At 49.9% G+C, this 17864-nt stretch overlaps 1 long non-coding RNA gene across 3 annotated transcripts; it reads left to right on the top strand.

Annotated features, from left to right (window-relative positions):
* Nucleotides 1-1509: 1509 nt before the first annotated feature.
* Nucleotides 1510-12430, top strand: LOC140409537 (uncharacterized). Of its 3 annotated transcripts, none has more exons than XR_011940376.1 (3): nt 1510-1646; nt 1950-2127; nt 10755-12430. It is a non-coding gene; the product is annotated as an uncharacterized lncRNA (long non-coding RNA). The 3 variants fall into 3 exon arrangements; XR_011940374.1 differs by lacking the exon at nt 10755-12430 and adding an exon at nt 2381-3493; XR_011940375.1 differs by lacking the exon at nt 10755-12430 and adding an exon at nt 2381-3493 and having other exon boundaries at nt 1520-1809.
* The last annotated feature ends 5434 nt before the right edge of the window (nt 12431-17864 follow it).

Genomic DNA, 17864 nt, shown 5'->3' on the forward strand with positions numbered 1-17864 from the left:
AGTCTGAAGACCCTTGCTAGGAAGGTGGAGCAGGAGGGCGCCTGCTCTTTTTCACCTGTGTTTGCGCTTCTTGTGCCTGTGGGGCCAGATCAGGAGGTGTATATCTGGGTGGTGAACACCCAGCTGATCGCCATGGAGGAAACACTACTGGTGGCTGCTCTCTGGCTTGTTCACCGTCAGAAACCTCCAATGCCTAGGGCTCCATAACGGAGTCAGATTCCTTGACCTCCCTCATCTCTGCATCGGGCTCCCCAGGGAACAACACCCTGAATTCACTGGTGCCCACCTGACTGATTAAAAACTGGTTCCTCCAGAGGGATCTTGCGTGGAGCTGCTCGCTTGCTTCTGACGAGGTGGCCTCTGCTTCATTACTTGGTCTTGTGCCTAAATCTGGTATGAAACTGGCCCTGTCTGTCAAACTACCATTACTGGGATCTACTGGGCACCCACACTGAAGCTTCGAATGTAAACTGCGTCACCGAGTCCGAACTGCCTGGTCCGCGACACCTACCTGCGCAACGGCCCTGCTGCTCCTGACTACGGCGCACGTTCCCGCCAATATCTGAGAACACGAGGCTGAGGTGGGTCCAGAGTCTTCGGCACATTAATAGTTCTGCCGGTGCTACACCGGCCGTGGCATGTAGGGGGTAAGGTAACAAAATAAAAATCTGTCCACTCATGTGTCGAGAGATCTCGAGGTATGTTTCACCAAGCCTCCTTTAAAAGTTTGCACCGCCCTTTCAGTTTGCCCATTTGAAGCCAGGTGGTATGGGGCCTTGTGGATGTGCTGCACCCCATTTGCCTTCATGAAACACCCAAACCCTTCCCTAGTAAAAGGCGTGCCATTGTCATTGACCAACACCTCTGGGCTACCGTGTGTACTAAATTAGAATCACAGTTTTTTAATCGTTGCCTTTGATGTAATGAACAACATCCTGTGGACCTCCAGCCACTTGAATGAACATTCACAATAATCAGAAACATGGAGCCCTGGAAGGGACTGGCAAAGGCAGCATGAAGCTGCACCCAAGGTCATCCTGGCCATTCCCATGGGAGAAGAGGCGCAGCGGGTGGGAACTTCTGCTCTTCTAGGCAAACGCCGCACTGATGGGACAGCCGCCCTATCTCCACATCTAAAGCTGGCCATCACACGTAACTTTGGGCGAGCATTTTTATTTTGGATATGCAGATCTCACAGTATAAAGTCCTGAACCTTGTGTGGGACCAGGACGCGAGTTCCACATAGAAGCGTGTCTCCTTCGGTGCTGAACTCTGCTATCTTGGTCGAGTAAACCTTTAACTGGTTGGGCAATTTCTGGTGTTGACCACCGAATAGCGCGATATGGTGGACCTTGAACAATAAAGGATCTGTTTGCGTCAACTCACATATTTGCGCCGCCGTGACTAGCAACGTATTAATAAAGTTTAATATGGCTACAACTTTGTTGGCTCTGGGAGGAGTCGGGGGCTGTGTCGTCAGCGGAAGTCTACTCAATGCATCTGCGTTCGCAATCTGTGTGACCGGTTGGTGCTCAATAAGAGAGCCCATCTCTGGATCTGGGCTGACACGATAGGCGGGATAGTCTTGTCCTCCTTGAAGAGCCCCAACAACGGTTTGTGGTCCGTCAGTATTATAAAACGACTAGGTACATGTACTGATGAAACTTTTTGACTGCAAAAACTACGGCAATCCTTTTTCAATTTGTGCATAGTTTCTCTCTGCCACAGCCAGTTTTCTGGAGGTGGATACAATTGGCCGTTCTCTACCGTCATCCATACGGTGTGACAACATGGCGCCAATACCATACGGTGAGACATCGCACATGACTACCAGTGATTTGATGGGATCTTAGTGCGTTAGCAGGCCGGATGAAGTCAATTGCCTTTTTACTTGAGTAAATATCTCTTTGTGTGATGTTCAACACACCCACGATTATTTTCTTTTTCAGCTGGACGTGCAGGGGGCGAGTAAGGTTGCGAGTCCAGGAATTAATTTTCCATAGTAATTCACGAGCCCCAGAAATGAGTGCATCTCAGTTGTGTTCTCCGGTGTGAGGGGGTCTATTGAATTGCTCACACTTTCTCGTCTACTGGCTGTAGTCAATCCCGGTCTACGTGGTAACCCAGGTAAATGACCTTCTCTCCTGTGAGGCAGATACCAGATTCTGTAAAGCAGCAGAGCACCTCAATCAGGTTATTCAACTGTTCTTGCTACATCGTACCCATGACTAATAAGTCATCCAAATAAACCACCACACATGGCATCTCCCTCTATTTACATAAGAGACACAACCCAGCCTATCAATCGTTTCCTGATGTGCATTTCTGGTATCATCCTTGATCATTTAATAATAATAATCTTTATTATTGTCACAAATAGGCTTACATTAACAGTCACTGTGAAAATACCCTAGTCGCCACATTCCGACGCCTATTCAAGTACACTGAGGGAGAATTCAGAATGTCCAAATTACCTAACAGCACATCTTTCGGGACTAGTGGGAGGAAACCGGAGCACCCGGAGGAAACCCACGCAGACACAGGGAGAACGTGCAGACTCCGCACAATGACCCAAGCTGGGAATCGAACTTGGGACCCTGGCGCTGTGAAGCAACAGTGCAAACACTGTGCTACTGTGTCGCGCGCCCGACACCCTCTCTCATGCCTCTGTATACTTTCTATAATATGGCAACCAGAACTGCATGCAGGACTCGAAAGTGTGATTTAACCAAGATTCGATACAGGTTTAAATCACCTTCCCTTTTATTTCCAATTCTATCCCTTTAGAAATAAAGTTTAGCGGTTGGATTCCTATTCATGACCTTACGAGCCTGTGGCGCATTGTTTAGTGATTGGTGTATTTGTACTTTGAGATCCCTTTGTTCCTCTACCGCACCTAGACTTGCACCTTCCAAGTAATAATTAACCTTGCTATTTATTCTGCCATACTGAACTCCCTTAATTGTATTGGTGTTGAACTTTGTTTATTTGTTCATTTTGCAAGTTGATTAATATCCTCCTGTAATTTTTGTACAGCTATACTCAGTATTGACCATTTCTGCAATTTAATGTCATCCACAAACTTGTTTTTGACTGCAAACTCCAACCAATTAATAGAAATTGCAAAAACAGTGTTCCCAATACTGATCTTTGTGGAACATCACTTTTTATTCTTTATGGGATGTGGACGTCGCTGGCTAGGACAGCATTTACTACCAGCATTTATTGCCCATTCATAATTGACCATGATAAGGTGGTGAGCTGCCTTTTTTTATTTAAATGGTTTTATTTGTTTTACAATTATTTACAGTAAAATTTGCTGTGCAGAATACACAATAATAAAAACAAAGAAGAAAGAAAAACGGGAGTCTACAAAGTGGGTATACAAATGGAAATAATGATGGACAAACAAACCTTTATACATTCACACAAGTGGACCAATGAGTGCACAGGAATGGGGAGCCTGTTAATGAACCCCCTGGAGATAGTTGCCACAGCCGTACTGTTTTATTTATGTCTCTGCTGACCCCTGGTATTACAATGTACTGGGGGTTGGGTGTGGTGGTGGGGGGGGGGGGGGGGGGGTGGCATGTTTGGTGTCGGCCATGCATGCCTATGGTTTGCTGCTGTGGCCACTGTGGTCGCCCCCATGTGTGCCTTCACTCATTGTGCCTTCTGGCTCCTCTCCCCTGCTTGCCCAGTGTTCGCCTTGGCGTCCTCACCACCACCCCCCATCCCCACCTTCCTATCCTCCCCCTCCCCCCACTCATCTCTCCCTCCATTGTCCTGTCCGCTCGTCCCTCCCTCCCCCCTTCCCCCTTGCTTACTGGTTGCTGGTCATGAACAGGTCTTGGAACAGGTTGGTGAATAGTCTCCCCGTGTTGTGGAAGCCTTCCTCCATTCCCTGAATGTTTTTTCCAATTTGCGATATTCTGCCAAGTTGGACAGCCAGTCTGCGGCCTTGGGTGGTGCTGCTGATCACTAAGGGAGACAAAAGGTAGGGCATCTGTACCTCTCCCCTTAAAGAGCTCTGGCTGCTCCGAAGCCCCGAAGACAGCCACTAGTGGCCGTGGCCCTACCCTCACTCCCACAACCTTGGACATCGCCTCGAAGAAGGCTGTCCAGTACCCGACGAGTCTGGGGCAAGACCAGAAGATGTGGGAGTGGTTGACTGGGCCTCCCTGGCACCGCTCACATTTGTCCTCCAGCTCCGTGAAAAACACGCTCATTCGTGTTCTGGTTAAGTCCGTCCTGTGCACCATCTTTTGCTGCATTAGACTCAGCCCTGCATATGAGGAGGTGGAGCCCTGTGCAGTGCTTCGATCCAGAGTCCTCCCCTCATCTGCATGCCAACTCTTCCTCCCACTTCTCCCGCGCCTCATCCAGTGGTGACCCTATCTCCTCTAGTAGCCATCCGTACATGTCGGCACAATTCCCGTCCTCTAGTTGGCCCGCAGTCAGAGGTCTGTCCAGTAGGAAGTGTCCTGATTGCTGGTGGAATGTTGCTGTTTTCTTTCGGAAGAAGTTCCTTAATTGTATGTTTCTTAGCTCGTTCCGTTCAGGGGTGGCAGCTTATCCGTGAGTTCCCCCAACCTCTGCCATCTATGAATACGTCCCCTACTGTCAGTACCCCTTCGTCCTGTCTCACTTTTAAAGGAGGTGTCCATAGTCGTGGGGGAACGTATGGTTATTGCAGATGGGGCCAGGGTGGACATTATGGTCAGACCGAAATGGTGTCTCAGTTGATTCCACATTCTCTGTGTGGCCATTACCACTGGGCTTCTTTTTTCAAAAGTATTTTTATTCAAAATTTTTCACATTTGAACATTTAAAGCGCACAACAGTACAAAATAAAACCAACATAAAACCACAAAATCCACCCCCCGATACTCTAACCAACCCCCCTTTGCCTCTCCCTTCTCTCCCCCCCCCCCCCACCCAGCAGCTGATAGTAACCAGCTCCTTGAGTGTGGTATAAACAATTCCCATCTCTTATAGAACCCTCACTATCTCCCTCAGAGCAAATTTCACCTTTTCCAAGTGCCGGAACTCCATTAAATCCCCCCCAGCCACAGGATGGAGAAACTGACCTCCATCCCAACAGGACCCACCTGCGAACACAACTGGGCTTCTTGAGTATGTGGCTGGGAGAAATGGGAGTGGAGCTGGCCAGTGCTCCTCCATTTTGACCCATTCTGCTCCCGACTCCTGTACTCATCCCCGTAATCTTTCTGCGGTTGCGGCCCAGTGGTAGAATAGAAGGTTCGGGCGGGCCAGGCCTCCCATGTTCCTCCTTCTTTGTAGCAGATTCCCCCCCACGCCCCCCCCCCCCCCCCCCACCCCACCTCACGCAAGCACAATGATTGCTTTGTCTACCTTAGAGAAGGTGGCCTTGGCGCTGAAGATTGGGAGGGATCTGAAGAGGAAGAGGAACCCAGGCAGTACGTTCATTTTGATTGTCTGCACTCTCCCCACCAGGGAGGGTGGGAGCGAGTGCCACCTCTGCAGATCTCTCTTTACCTCTTCTACTCGGTTCAACAGGTTCCACTTGTGGATCCGTGTCCAGTTGTGGGCTATTTGGATCCCCAGGTATTGGAATTTGGTTTGGGTCAGCTTGAATGGTGACTTCCCAGCTCTAATTTCCACCCCCCACACCCCCACACACCATCGCGGGTTCATGGGGAAGAGTTTGCTCTTATTCGGGTTAAGTTTGCAACCTGCGAAGGCTCCGAACTCCCTCAGGTATTCTATTATTCCTCCCATGCTGGCCAGGTGGTTTGTGACGTACAGGAGCAGGTCATCTGCATAGAGTCAGAATCTCTGCTCTTTGTTTCCCCTTCCGAGTGCCTCTCTACCCCTTCGCTGATCTGAGAGCGAAAGCCAGTGGCTTGATTACCAGGGCAAATAGCAGCGGGTATAAAGGGCATCCCTGCCTTGTGCCTCTGTGCAGAGCTGGTGGCATTTGTCCATACGCTCGCCATGGGAGAGCTGTACAATATTTTCACCCACCAGGTGAACCCTGGCCCAAACCCAAACCATTCCAGAACCTCCATGAGGTACCTCCATTCGAATCTGTCGGAGGCCTTCTCATCGTCCAGGGAGATGATCACTTCTGGTGTCTCCTCCCCCGGTGGGGTCCTTATCACGTTCAGCAGACGTCTGATGTTCATTGTTAGTTGTCTGCACTTGATAAAGCCCATCTGATGCTCCATGACCTTCAGGCCATAAGACATGGGAACAGAATTAGGCCACTCGGCCCATCGCGTCTGCTTCGCCATTCAATCATGGTTGATATTTTCCTCATCCCCATACTTATCTTTAATGCCTTCTCGCCATAACCCCTTATTAATCAAGAACCTATCTATCTCTGCCTTAAAGATACTCAGTGATTTGGCCTCCACAGCCTTCTGCAGCAAAGGGTTCCACAGATTCATGACTCTGGCTGAAGAAAGTCCTCCTCATCTCTGTCTTAAAGGATCGCCCCATTAGTCTGAGGTGGTGTCCTCTGGTTCTAGTTTTTTCTGCAAGTGGAAACATCCTCTCCACGTCCACTCTATCAAGGCCTCGCAGTATCCTGTAAGTTTCAATAAGATACCCTCTCATCCTTCTAAGTTCCAACTGCTTCTCATACGACAAGCTCTTCATTCCAGGGATCGTTCTTGTGAACCTCCTCTGGACCCTTTCCAAGGCCAGTATATCCTTCCTCAGTTACGGTGCTCAAAACTGCTCACAATACTCTAAATGGGGTCTGACCAGGGCCCCATACAGCCTCAGAAGTACATCGCTGGTCTTGTATTCTAGCCCTCTCGACATGAATGCTAACATTGCATTTGCCTTCCCAACTGTCGACTGAACCTGCACGTTAACCTTCAGTGAATCTTGAACAAGGACTCCTTTGTGCTGATTTCCTAAGCATTTCCCCATTTAGAAAATAGTCTATGCCTCCATTCCTCCTTCCAAAGTGCATAACCTCACACTTTTCCACATTGTATTCCATCTGCCACTTTTTGCCCAATCTCCTAGCCTGTCTAAGTCCTTCTGCAGCCCCCCCCCCCTGCTTCCTCAATACTAACTGTCCCTCTACGGATCTTTGTATCATCTGCAAACTTAGAAACAGTGCCTTCAGTTCCTTCTTTCAAATCGTTAATGTATATTGTGAAAAGTTGTGGTCCCAGCATCGATCCCTGAGGCACACCACTAGTCACCAGCTGCCATCCTGAAAAAGACCCCTTTATCCCCACTCTCTGCCTTCTGCCAGTCAGCCAATCCTCTATCCATGCCAGGATCTTACACTTAACACCATGGGCTCTTATTTAACAGTTTCCTATGTGGCACCTATTCAAAGGTCTTCTAGAAATCTAAATAAATCACGTCCACCGGTTGTCCTTTGTCTAACTTCCTTGTTACCTCCTCAAAGAAGTCTAACAGATTTGTCAGACATGGCCTCCCCTTGACGAAGCTGTGCTGATTCAGTCCTATTTTATCTTGCACTTCCAAGAACTCCGTGATCTTATCTTTAATAATGGACTCTAAAATCTTGCCAATGACCGAAGTCAGGCTAACCGGCCTAAAATGTCCTGTCTTCTGCCCCCCTCCCTTCTTAAACAGCAGTGTTACATTAACTACTTTCCAGTCCTCTGGGACCCTTCCTACCTCCAGTGATTCCTGAAAGATCACCACCAATGCCACCACAATCCCCTCAGCTATCTCTTTTAGAACCCTGGGGTGTAGTCCATCCGGTCCCGGTGATTTATCCACCTTCAGACCTTTCAGTTTCCCCAGAACATTTTCCTTAGTGATGGCCACTGCACTCACCTGTGCCCCCTGATTCTCCTGGACCTCTGGTATCCCACTGGTGTCTTCCACCGTGAAGACTGATGCAAAGTAACCATTCAATTCCTCTACCATTTCTTTGTTTCCTATTATATTCCTATCCAACCTCATTTGCCAGTGGGACATTGTCTATTTTTGCCTCTCTATTACCTTTTATATATTGAAAAAACTCTTCCTATCTTCCTTTATATTACTAGCTAACTTACACTCATATTTCATCTTCTCCCCCCTTATTGTTTTTTAGTTGACCTCTGCTCACTTTTAAAGGCTTCCCAATCCTCTGCTTGCCACTAATCCTCACCACATTGTAAGCTTTTCCTTTTCCTTTTATGCTGTCCATGACCTCCCTCGTCAGTCATGGATGCCTTGTCCTCCCCTTAACATGTTTCCTCCTTGGGATGAATTTTTGCTGTGCCTCCCGAATAACCCCCCAAAACATCTGCCATTGCAGTTCCATTGTCTTCCCTGCTAGGCTCCCTTCCCAATCAACTCTGGCCAGCCCCTCCCTCATGTCTTTGTAGTTCCCCTTATTTAATTGTAGTACCATTACATCTGATTGCAGCTTCTCCCTTTCAAACTACAGGGTATATTCTATCATATTGAGGTCACTGTTCATTAAAGGTTCCTTCACCTTAAGATCCCTAATCAAGTCTGCCTCATTACACATCACCAAATTCAGAATTGCCTGTTCCCTAGTAGGCTCTGTCACAAGCTGCTCCCAAAAAAAATTCCACAAATTCCTTTTCTTGGGATCCACTGATTTTCCCAGTCCATATTGAAGTCCCCCATGATTATTGTAATGTTGCCTTTTTTATATGCCTTTTCTATCTCCAGATTTATTTTCTGCCTCACATCCTGATTACTGCTAGGGGGCCTGTACATAACTCCCATCAGGGTTTGCAATTCCTCAACTCTACCCACAGAGATTCTATGCCTTCTGATCCTATATCGCTTCTTACTATCGATTTAACTTCATTCCTTACTAACAATGCAACCCCGCCCCTTTGCCCATCTGCCTGTCCTTTCGACAGGACACATATCCTTGTAAATTAGATCCCAGTGCTGATCCCTTTGCAGCCACGTCTCTGTGATGCCCCCCCCCCCCCCCCCCCCCCCCCCCCCACTATATAATTTAAAGCTCCATCTCCAGCCCTAGTTATATGATTCGCCAGGACTCTGGTCCCAGCATGATTCAGATGAAGACTGCCGCTGGCATATAATTCTCCAGTCACCTGGGAGGGCCTTTGGCAGAGCTTTGGCATCAGTGATTCAGAGTGAGATGGGTCTGTGTCCTTTTTATGGATCAGTGACATTGAGGCATGCGCCAGGGTGGATGGCAGGGTCCTTCTCGATAGCCAGTCATTCAACATCTTCCACAGGTGCGGGACCAGTGCTGTCGCGAGATTTTAATAGAAGTCCACCAGGAATCTCTCTTCCCCGGTGCCTTCCCCGACTGCATGGAGTTAATGCCCTCCATGACATCCAATCCCCCAGTTCTAATGGTGCTTCCAGTCCCTGCTCCTTTCCTCCCCCACGGCTGGTATGCTAAATTGCCCCTTAGTGTCCAAAGGTTACATTAGGTGGGGTAACAGGGTTACAGGGATCGGGCGGGATTGGCCGAGGTAGGGTGCTCATTGGGAGGGTCGGTGCTTGCAGGGTGACATGCACACCATCGATCGTCACCTGGACCTGGGGCATCCCGGCGATGGCAGCAAATTGTGCAGCCCAGGCCCATGCATCTTGGTAGGCCTGGTCCAGCTGGAAGGTGATATTGTCGGATTCCTGAGCATACAGAGCATCTGTAACGTCCCGGATGCACCTGTGGACGGAAGACTGGGAAATGCTACACAGGTCACTGATAGAGCCCTGGAAAGATTCAGGGCAGCAGTGAGCTTCACGGCCACTGGGAGCGGGTGTCCTCCTCTCCTCCCTGGGGTGCCAAGTCCGCGAGGAGGCGGCACAGATCCACCTATGGAGAATCCTGCAGGAGGTGCGTGAAGTGCTATCACAAATAACAAGGCTAATTGATCATTTGAAATAGCCTTCAGCTGTGAATCTAGAGGCTGCTCACAGTCAGATGGAGTGAAATTGAATTTCAGGATAGAAACAGGACTCTATCCTCGAGGTGTTGGATTGGATTTGTTTATTGTCACGTGTACCGAGGTACAGTGAAAAGTATTGTTCTGCAAGCAGTTCAGACAGATCACTCCATACTTGAAAAAAAACATGGGGCACACATAACTGCACAATGTGAATACATAGACGCAGATATCGGGTGAAGCATACAGGAGTGCAGCACTACTAAATAGAGAAGATGTGTGAAGAGATCAGATCAGTCCGTAAGAGTGTCATTTAGGAATCTCGGATCAGCGGGGAAGAAGCTGTTTTTGAATTTGTTTGTGTGCGTTCTCAGACTTGTGTATCTCCTGCACAATGGAAGAAGTTGGAAGAGTGAGTAAGCCGGGTGGGAGGGATCTTTGATTATACTGCCCGCTTTCCCCAGACAGCGGGAGGTGTAGACAGAGCTAATGGATGGGAGGCAGGTTCGCGTGATGGACAGGGCTGTGTTCACGACTCTCTGAAGTTTCTTATGGTCTTGGGCCGAGCAGTTGCCATACCAGGCTGTGATGCAGCCAGATAGTATATTTTATATTTTATTTAATGTATTTTATTACATGTATCAAAACAGGCTACAACACATAAACACCCCGGGAAACATGCTTCCTAGCAATCGACTATACAGTCTGTACAAATTTGTCCCCTTTTTCACCCATGCACCCCCTCCCCCCCCCTCCCCCTCCCCGCCCTCCCCCACACCCTGTGCCGAACAGCTCCTCAAACACGGTCACAAACATCCCCCACCTTTTCTCAAACCCGTCTGCAGAGCCACTTAACTCATATTTTATCTTCTCTAACCGCAGGAAGTTGTACAGGTCACCCAACCAGGCCGCTATCCCCGGTGACGATGCCGATCGCCACTCCAGCAAAATTCGCCGCCGTGCAATCAGAGAGGCGACGGCCAAGACATCGGCTTTCCTCCTCTCCATGAGCTCCGTCTTCTCTGAAACCCCAAATATCGCCACCAAAGGGTCCGGTCCACCACTTCCTCCACTATCCTGGCCAAGACCGGGAACACTCCCGAACCCTTCCTCCAAGAACAGATCCCTCCCTCACTTTGGCCAGCCCCACTTCCCTCCACCTCATGTATACACTATCCATCCCCCTCCCCCGACTCAAACCCCTGATTCTCGCACAGCGGAGTTAGCACCGACATCCCTTCCACCCTAAAATGCCTCCTCGGCTGATTCTATATCTTCACCGTGGACTGCACCACCGGGCTCCCTGAATACCTACTCGGAGCCATTGGCAATGCTGCTGTCACCTTAGCCCTCAAATTGGACCCCTTACAAGATTTGTCCTCTATCCTAACCCACTCTACCCCTTCCCCTTCCCACCATTGCCGCACCTTGTCCACATTTGCCTCCCAATAATAAGGAAGTAAGTTAGGCAACCCCCCACCCCCCTGCTGCCTCTGCCTCAGTAGCAGGCTCCTCCCCACCCTCGGCACCTTCCCCTCCCATACAAAGTCCAAGATGATCGTGTCCACTTTCCAAAAAAAGGCCTTTGGTATAAAGATCGGGAGAGCCTGAAAGATAAACAAGAACCTCAGCAGAATATTCATTCACCACTTGACCTTCCCTGCCAGCGTTAAGTGCAGTGCATCCCACCTCTTAAGATCCTCCCTGGCCTCCTCCACCAGCTTTGTTAAGTTCCACTTATGGAGCCCCATCCATTCCCTCGCTACCAGAATCCCCAAATACCTAAACCTATCCCTCACTACCATAAATGGCATTCCCGCTAAATTTGCCCACTGTCCCAGCTCATTCACCAGGAAAACCTTGCTTTTCCCTACATTTAGTTTATACCCCGAGAACCCTCCAAACCTCCCAAGCAGGTCCACTCCTGCTAGACTGCGAATGCAGCAGCTGGTGAGGGAACCAACAAGAGGGGAAAACATACTTGACCTCAACCTCACCAACCTGCCTGCTGCAGATGCATCTGCCCATGACAGTATCGGTAGAAGTGACCACCGCAGAGTCTTTGTGGAGACAAAGTCCCGTCTTCACATTGAAGATACCCTCCATCATGTTGTGTGGCACTACGACCGTGCTAAATGGGTTAGACTTCGAACAGATCTAGCAACTCAAAACTGGGCATCCATGAGGCGTGTGGACCATCAGCAGCAGCAGAGTTGTGTTCAACCACAATCTGCAACCTTATGTGCAGGGGGTCAACCCTGGTTCAATGAACAGTGCAGGAGAGCATGCCAGGAGTGTGATAAACCACTGTATTGTATTGTATTGTTGTACTGTTACATACCTGGCCTTGTCCCTGCTAGGCCCGAACCACTGTAGTATATAATATGTGTATTGTGGTAAACTGCCACTGTATTATATGTAATGTGGTAAACTACTGCCTGCTGGCTCCACCTCCCCCGGGCTCGGTATAAAGGTGGCTAGTCTCCGCCACTGCCCCAGTTCGGGATCCGAGGCCAGGAGGCTTTCTGTTTAGTTTATTAAAGCCTCAGTTACGTTCACCACTTGTCGTGTGTTCATTGATCGCACATCAAAGAGCAACATCAGGCATACCGCGAAAATGCGGTGTCGACCTGGGGAAGCTACAACACAGGACTACTTGTGTGCCAAACAGCATAAGCAGCAAGTAATAGAGCTAAGCGATTCCACAACAAACACATCAGATCTAAGCTCTGTAGTCCTGCCACATCCAGCCGTGAATGGTGGTGGACAATTAAACAACTCACTGGAGGAGGAGGCTCCACAAATATCCCCATCCTCAATAGTGGAGGAGACCAACATGTATATGCAAAAGACAAGGCTGAGGCATTTGCAACAATCTTCAGCCAGAAGTGCCGAGTGGATGATCCATCTCGGTCTCCTCCGGAGGTCCCCAGCATCACAGATGTCAGTCCTCAGCCAATACAATTCACTCCACGTGACGGCACTGGATATGGCAAAGGCTATGGGCCCTGACACTATCTGGCAATAGTACTGAAGACTCGTGCTCCAGAACTTGCCACACCCCTAGCCAAGCTGTTCCAGTACAGCTACAACACTGGCATCTACCCGCACTACCTTCTGGAGGGCAACTAGGGATGGGGAATAAATGCTGGCCTAACCAGCGACACCCACACCCGTACATTAATTTTTTTAAATGATGGTTTCCTGCTCGAACCGAGCAGAATGCATTGATTTCATCGGGGAGGGATACACTGCTGTCAGAGATTGTACTCAGCTTCGCTTTGTAGCCTGATATGTTGTTGAAGCCTTGCCACAACCAACGACAGTCTTATGGCATTAGCCTGTGACTCTAGCGTGGTCTGATATTGTCTCTTGGCATCCCTGATGACTTCGCGGAGGTCGTTCCTGGATTTCTTGTATAGAAATCAGGCAGCTGCAGCTGTGGTTGTTCCTGTTGTGTGTCTCCACAAAATTTCAAGATAGCTTGAAGGCCTCGCAGGTGCAAAACCCCTCACCCCTCCTGGCCCATGGGCAAGTTCCAACCTGGAATGCGTCAGCCTCCCCAAACCACGCTCAACCCCCTGAAAGGCCGCCCACGCTGATACCCACCGTGCCCTTGAGCTGTATGCCGGAAAATAGAAATGGCTACTTACTTGCCCTCAGTGGATATTGCGGCTGTCATGATGTGCAGACACACACATAATAATATACAGACAAGCAGCTAATGGACACAGAGAACAGGACATGACCAACTAGCAGGCAGGACACTCAGGGGTGGGATCTGACTAAAGAAGACATGAGGCACTCACACTCCGCCGCTTTCCACTGATGAACATCTAGAGAGTCAGTCAAGGGTGTTGTTACAATCTCACACCTCAACCACGTGGTTAAGAGCTAGTCTGGTTCAGTCAGACAGAGTAACCACACTTAAGTTAGCAGAGAGTCGAACTCACAGAGAACTGTGCTAACTGTGCTATTAGTTCAATAAACCTGATTGAACTAACTTCAAAGTCTGGAGTATCTTTCTGATCTAAGCTGCATCCAGTTGCAGCCAGTGTTAGACCAGTGTACCTAACACGACAGGGGCAGGTTGCCATTTTTGAAAAGGAGTACGACATGGTGCCCCCGTGACTCCCCGCTGGGGAGTCGGGTCGGGTAATTCCCAGTCGGCCGATGCATTCAACTTCAATTTTGAACATGAGAATGAAATTAATGCAAATGGGGTTTGATGATATTCGCACCATTTGTGGGCATGATCCGGAACTTGCCATCAGGAGCGGGTCAAGTGAATCGCAATATGGATTGCACCTGGCTCGAATCTCGATTTTGCCCTCTCCAGATATTCAAACAGCCGAATGGTCTGCGTTGGGCGCAACATGGTCGCTATATCGCGCTCGATATATACAAACTATATAGATGAGAATGTGGGGGGGGGTTAATAAGTAAGTTTGAGGATAACACATAGATTAGCAGGGTGGTTAATAGTGTAGAAGAAAGTCTTAGGTTGCAGGAAGCTATAAGTGGATTGGTCAGATGGGCAGATCAATGGAAGATGGAATTTAACCCTGAAAAGTGCAAGATGGACTTCTGGTGGGGGCCATGGAGTGAGTGGTCGCACATTTTTGTGGCTCCCACTCCAGGTGGATTTCTTTCGGTCTTTCCGCAGCGAAAGGGCAAAAGGTGCAGGCATGCCTGGGGAAGGTAACAAACACTCCTCTGAAGTGGCTGGTGCATAGACCAACGGAAGAGGAGCGTCACGAGAAAGAAAGAGCAGTTAGAGCAGGAGAGTTTTTGTGGTGTGCCACAGGTAAAGATGGTGGAGGGCAAGGGGGGTGCGCTGCCCTCCCAGTGTTCGATGGAGCAGCTGGTGGAGTTCTTGAACTAGTTCCAGCAGCAGAGGAAAAAGGCCATGGAGGACTTGGCCAAGGTGGTGGAGCCGCTGAGAACTGGGATTGAGTGAGTGGAGAAGAGGCTGGAGTTCCAGGTCCGGGCCATCCTGAGCACTGAGGAGGAGACTGTGGCGGAGCATGAGGAGCAGATGGCCTCGTTGGCAACAGAGTTGGGATTGATGCGGGAAAGCCATAAGAGGCTGAGGGAGAAGGTGGAAGACCTGAAGAACCGCTCCAGGAGGCAAATGTGAGGATTGTTGCGATACATGGAACATAGAACATAGAACAATACAGCACAGTACAGGCCCTTCAGCCCACAAAGTTGTGCCAACCATTTATTTTAATCTAAGGTCAACCTGAAGGCATTGAAGGTGCAGAGGCCGCTGTGTGTGTGGCAAGAATGCTGGAGACGTGATGGGGGAGGGGGCCTTTGATCATCCTCTCGAGGTGGACCGAGTGCACAGAGCACTGAGGAGGAGGCCGCAGGTGGGCGAGCTGACAAGCGCAATGGCGCTGCACCTACATTACTTTTTGGATAAGGAAAAGATCCTACGTTGGGCGAGGCAGACCAAGAAGGAAGTGAGCAGTGGATCTATCAAGACCTGGGTGCGGAGTTGTCGAAGAGGAGAGCCGGGTTCAACCGGATAAAGGTGGCCCTCTTTGAGAAGAGGGTGCAGTTTGGAGTATTATACCCGGCCCACCTGTGAGTGACTTTCCAGAAACAGGAGCTCTATTTTGACATGCCAGAGGAGCCGACAGACTTTATGAAGGACAATGGACGGGGGGGAGTGTCAGGATATTGGACTTTGGGGAAGTTTTGTGTGCTTTTTTAAGTGTCTGGGGCTTGGTATTCCGGGGCAGGTCTTGGCTGGGGAGCACTGAAGGTGAGTGTTCCTTTTGTTACTCTTTGTGTTGGGTTGGTCGGGGGCGGGGGGCTTGGAGCTGAAATGAAATGAAATGAAAATCGCTTATTGTCACAAGTAGGCTTCAAATTAAGTTACTGTGAAATGCCCCTAGTCGCCACATTCCGGCGCCTGTTCGGGGAGGCTGGTACGGGGAGCTGGATGGAAGAGAAGAAGTTGGAGGCCTTGGGCGTGGGCCACCATGCTAGCTGGGTGGGCTGGTTAATGGGAGTGAAGCGGTGGGTTGCTAGGAGACAGGTGTGTGTGTGTGTGTGGGGGGGGGGATGGGGTTCTTTTCTTGTTTGAGGGCGAGCGGAGGGGAGGGTTGTTGGCAAGGGTGTGGTTTGTGTGGCGCAGTTGGGAGGGGGATCGCTGGCGGTGGATATCCATGGGCGGTCCTGGAGGGGTGCGTGTCGTAGGCCGGGGGCTGGCCCAACAAGGGATATGGCTGATCAACCCTTGTGCCTGCGTGGGTGTTGCCCCCACAACCCAAAGAGATAGGGTAGGTGAAATGGCTATGCTAAATTGGTAAAAAGAATTGGGTACACTAAAAAAATTAAATGGCTGATCGGCGGGGGAAGGGAGTTGGGGAGCACCCCCCCCCCGCAACTCCCTTCCCTGGGTGATCAGATGAGGCTGAGAAAGGGAAGGGTGGGGCAGGTTTTTAATTCAGGGTTGGATATGAAGATGAGGGGGGTGGCGGTTAATAAGAGGGTTGCGTTCGATGTGGTGAGCATTGTGGCCGATCCGGGGGGAGATATGTGATGGTTAATGGGAAGTTGGAGGGGATGCTGGTAGTTTTGGTAAACGTTCATGCCCCGAATTGGGACGATGTGGACTTTATGAGGTGGGTGTTGGGGAAGATTCCCGACATGGACTCGCACCGGTTGATTATGGGGGGAACCTTAATATGGTCATGTATCCGAATTTAGACCGGTCGAATCCCAAGTCGTTGAGGGTGTCGGCAGTGGTGAGAGAGCTGAGGGAGTTCATGGAGCGCATGGGGGGTGTCCCTGTGGAAGTTTGCGAGCTGAGGGTGAAGAAGTTTTCATACTTCTCCCATGTGCACCGGGGGTACTCCCGGATTTACATTTTGCCAGGGACAAGCAGCTGCTGGCGGGGGTGGCCAATTGTATTTGCCGATTGCGGTTTCCAACCACGCGCTGCATTGGGTAGATTTGCGGGTGGCTCGGGGGTGGGCAACAGCCGCAGTGGAGGATAGACATGGGGTTGCTGCCGGATGAGAAGGTGTGTGAATGAGTGAGGGCTGCCATTCAGGACTACATGGAGTTGAATGACATGGGGGAGGTCACAGCCGTCATGTGTGAGTCACTGAAGGCTGTAGTCAGGGAGGAGTTTATATTGATCCATGCGCACAAGGAGAAGGTGGAGTGGGAGGAGAGGGCAAAGCTGGTCGATGAGATTTTGAGGGGAGACAGGAGATACTTGGAGCCGCAGAAGGCAGAGTTTTGAAGGAGAGGACAGAGGCTCCAAATGGAGTTTCCTACAGGGAAGGCAGTGGGGCAACTGCAGACAGCCAGAGGGGCTGCGTATGAGTACGGGGAAAGGCGAATAGGCTGTTGGTTCATCAGTAGGGGCTGGTTTAGCACATTGGGCTAAATTGCTGGCTTTTAAAGCAGCCCAAGGCAGGCCAGCAGCACGGTTCAATTCCTGTACCAGCCTCCAGAACAGGTGCCGAAAGTGGCGACTAGGGGCTTTTCACAGTAACTTCATTTGAAGCCTACTTGTGACAAGCGATTCTCATTTCATTCATTCATTCATTCAGTTGAGGAAGCAGGAGGCTAAAAGGGTGATTGGTAGAGTGAAGGATGATAAGGGTAAGGTGGTAATGGACCCAGAGGGGGTGAATGGGGTGTTTGAGGCCTTTTACAGGAGGCTCTATGAGCCATTCCATTGCTTTTCGCCTTGGTGATAGAGCCGTTGGCAATGCTGCTTAGGGCGTTGAGGGATTGGAAAGGGATTGAGCAGGTGTGGGGGGTGCTGATGAGCATAGGGTCTCGCTGTACGTGGACCACCTGTTATTGAATATTTTGGATCTGGTGGGTAGCATTTGAGGGATTATGGATATTTTGGAGGAATTTGGCTGTTTTTTGGGATTGAACATGGGAAAGATGAAGGGCGGGTTTCTCCGTTCTGCCACACCAGAAACCGGGACTCTCCGTTTCGCCAGCTGGTCAATG

This window comes from Scyliorhinus torazame, chromosome 3, assembly GCF_047496885.1.
Source record: "Scyliorhinus torazame isolate Kashiwa2021f chromosome 3, sScyTor2.1, whole genome shotgun sequence".
Taxonomy (NCBI): domain Eukaryota; kingdom Metazoa; phylum Chordata; class Chondrichthyes; order Carcharhiniformes; family Scyliorhinidae; genus Scyliorhinus; species Scyliorhinus torazame.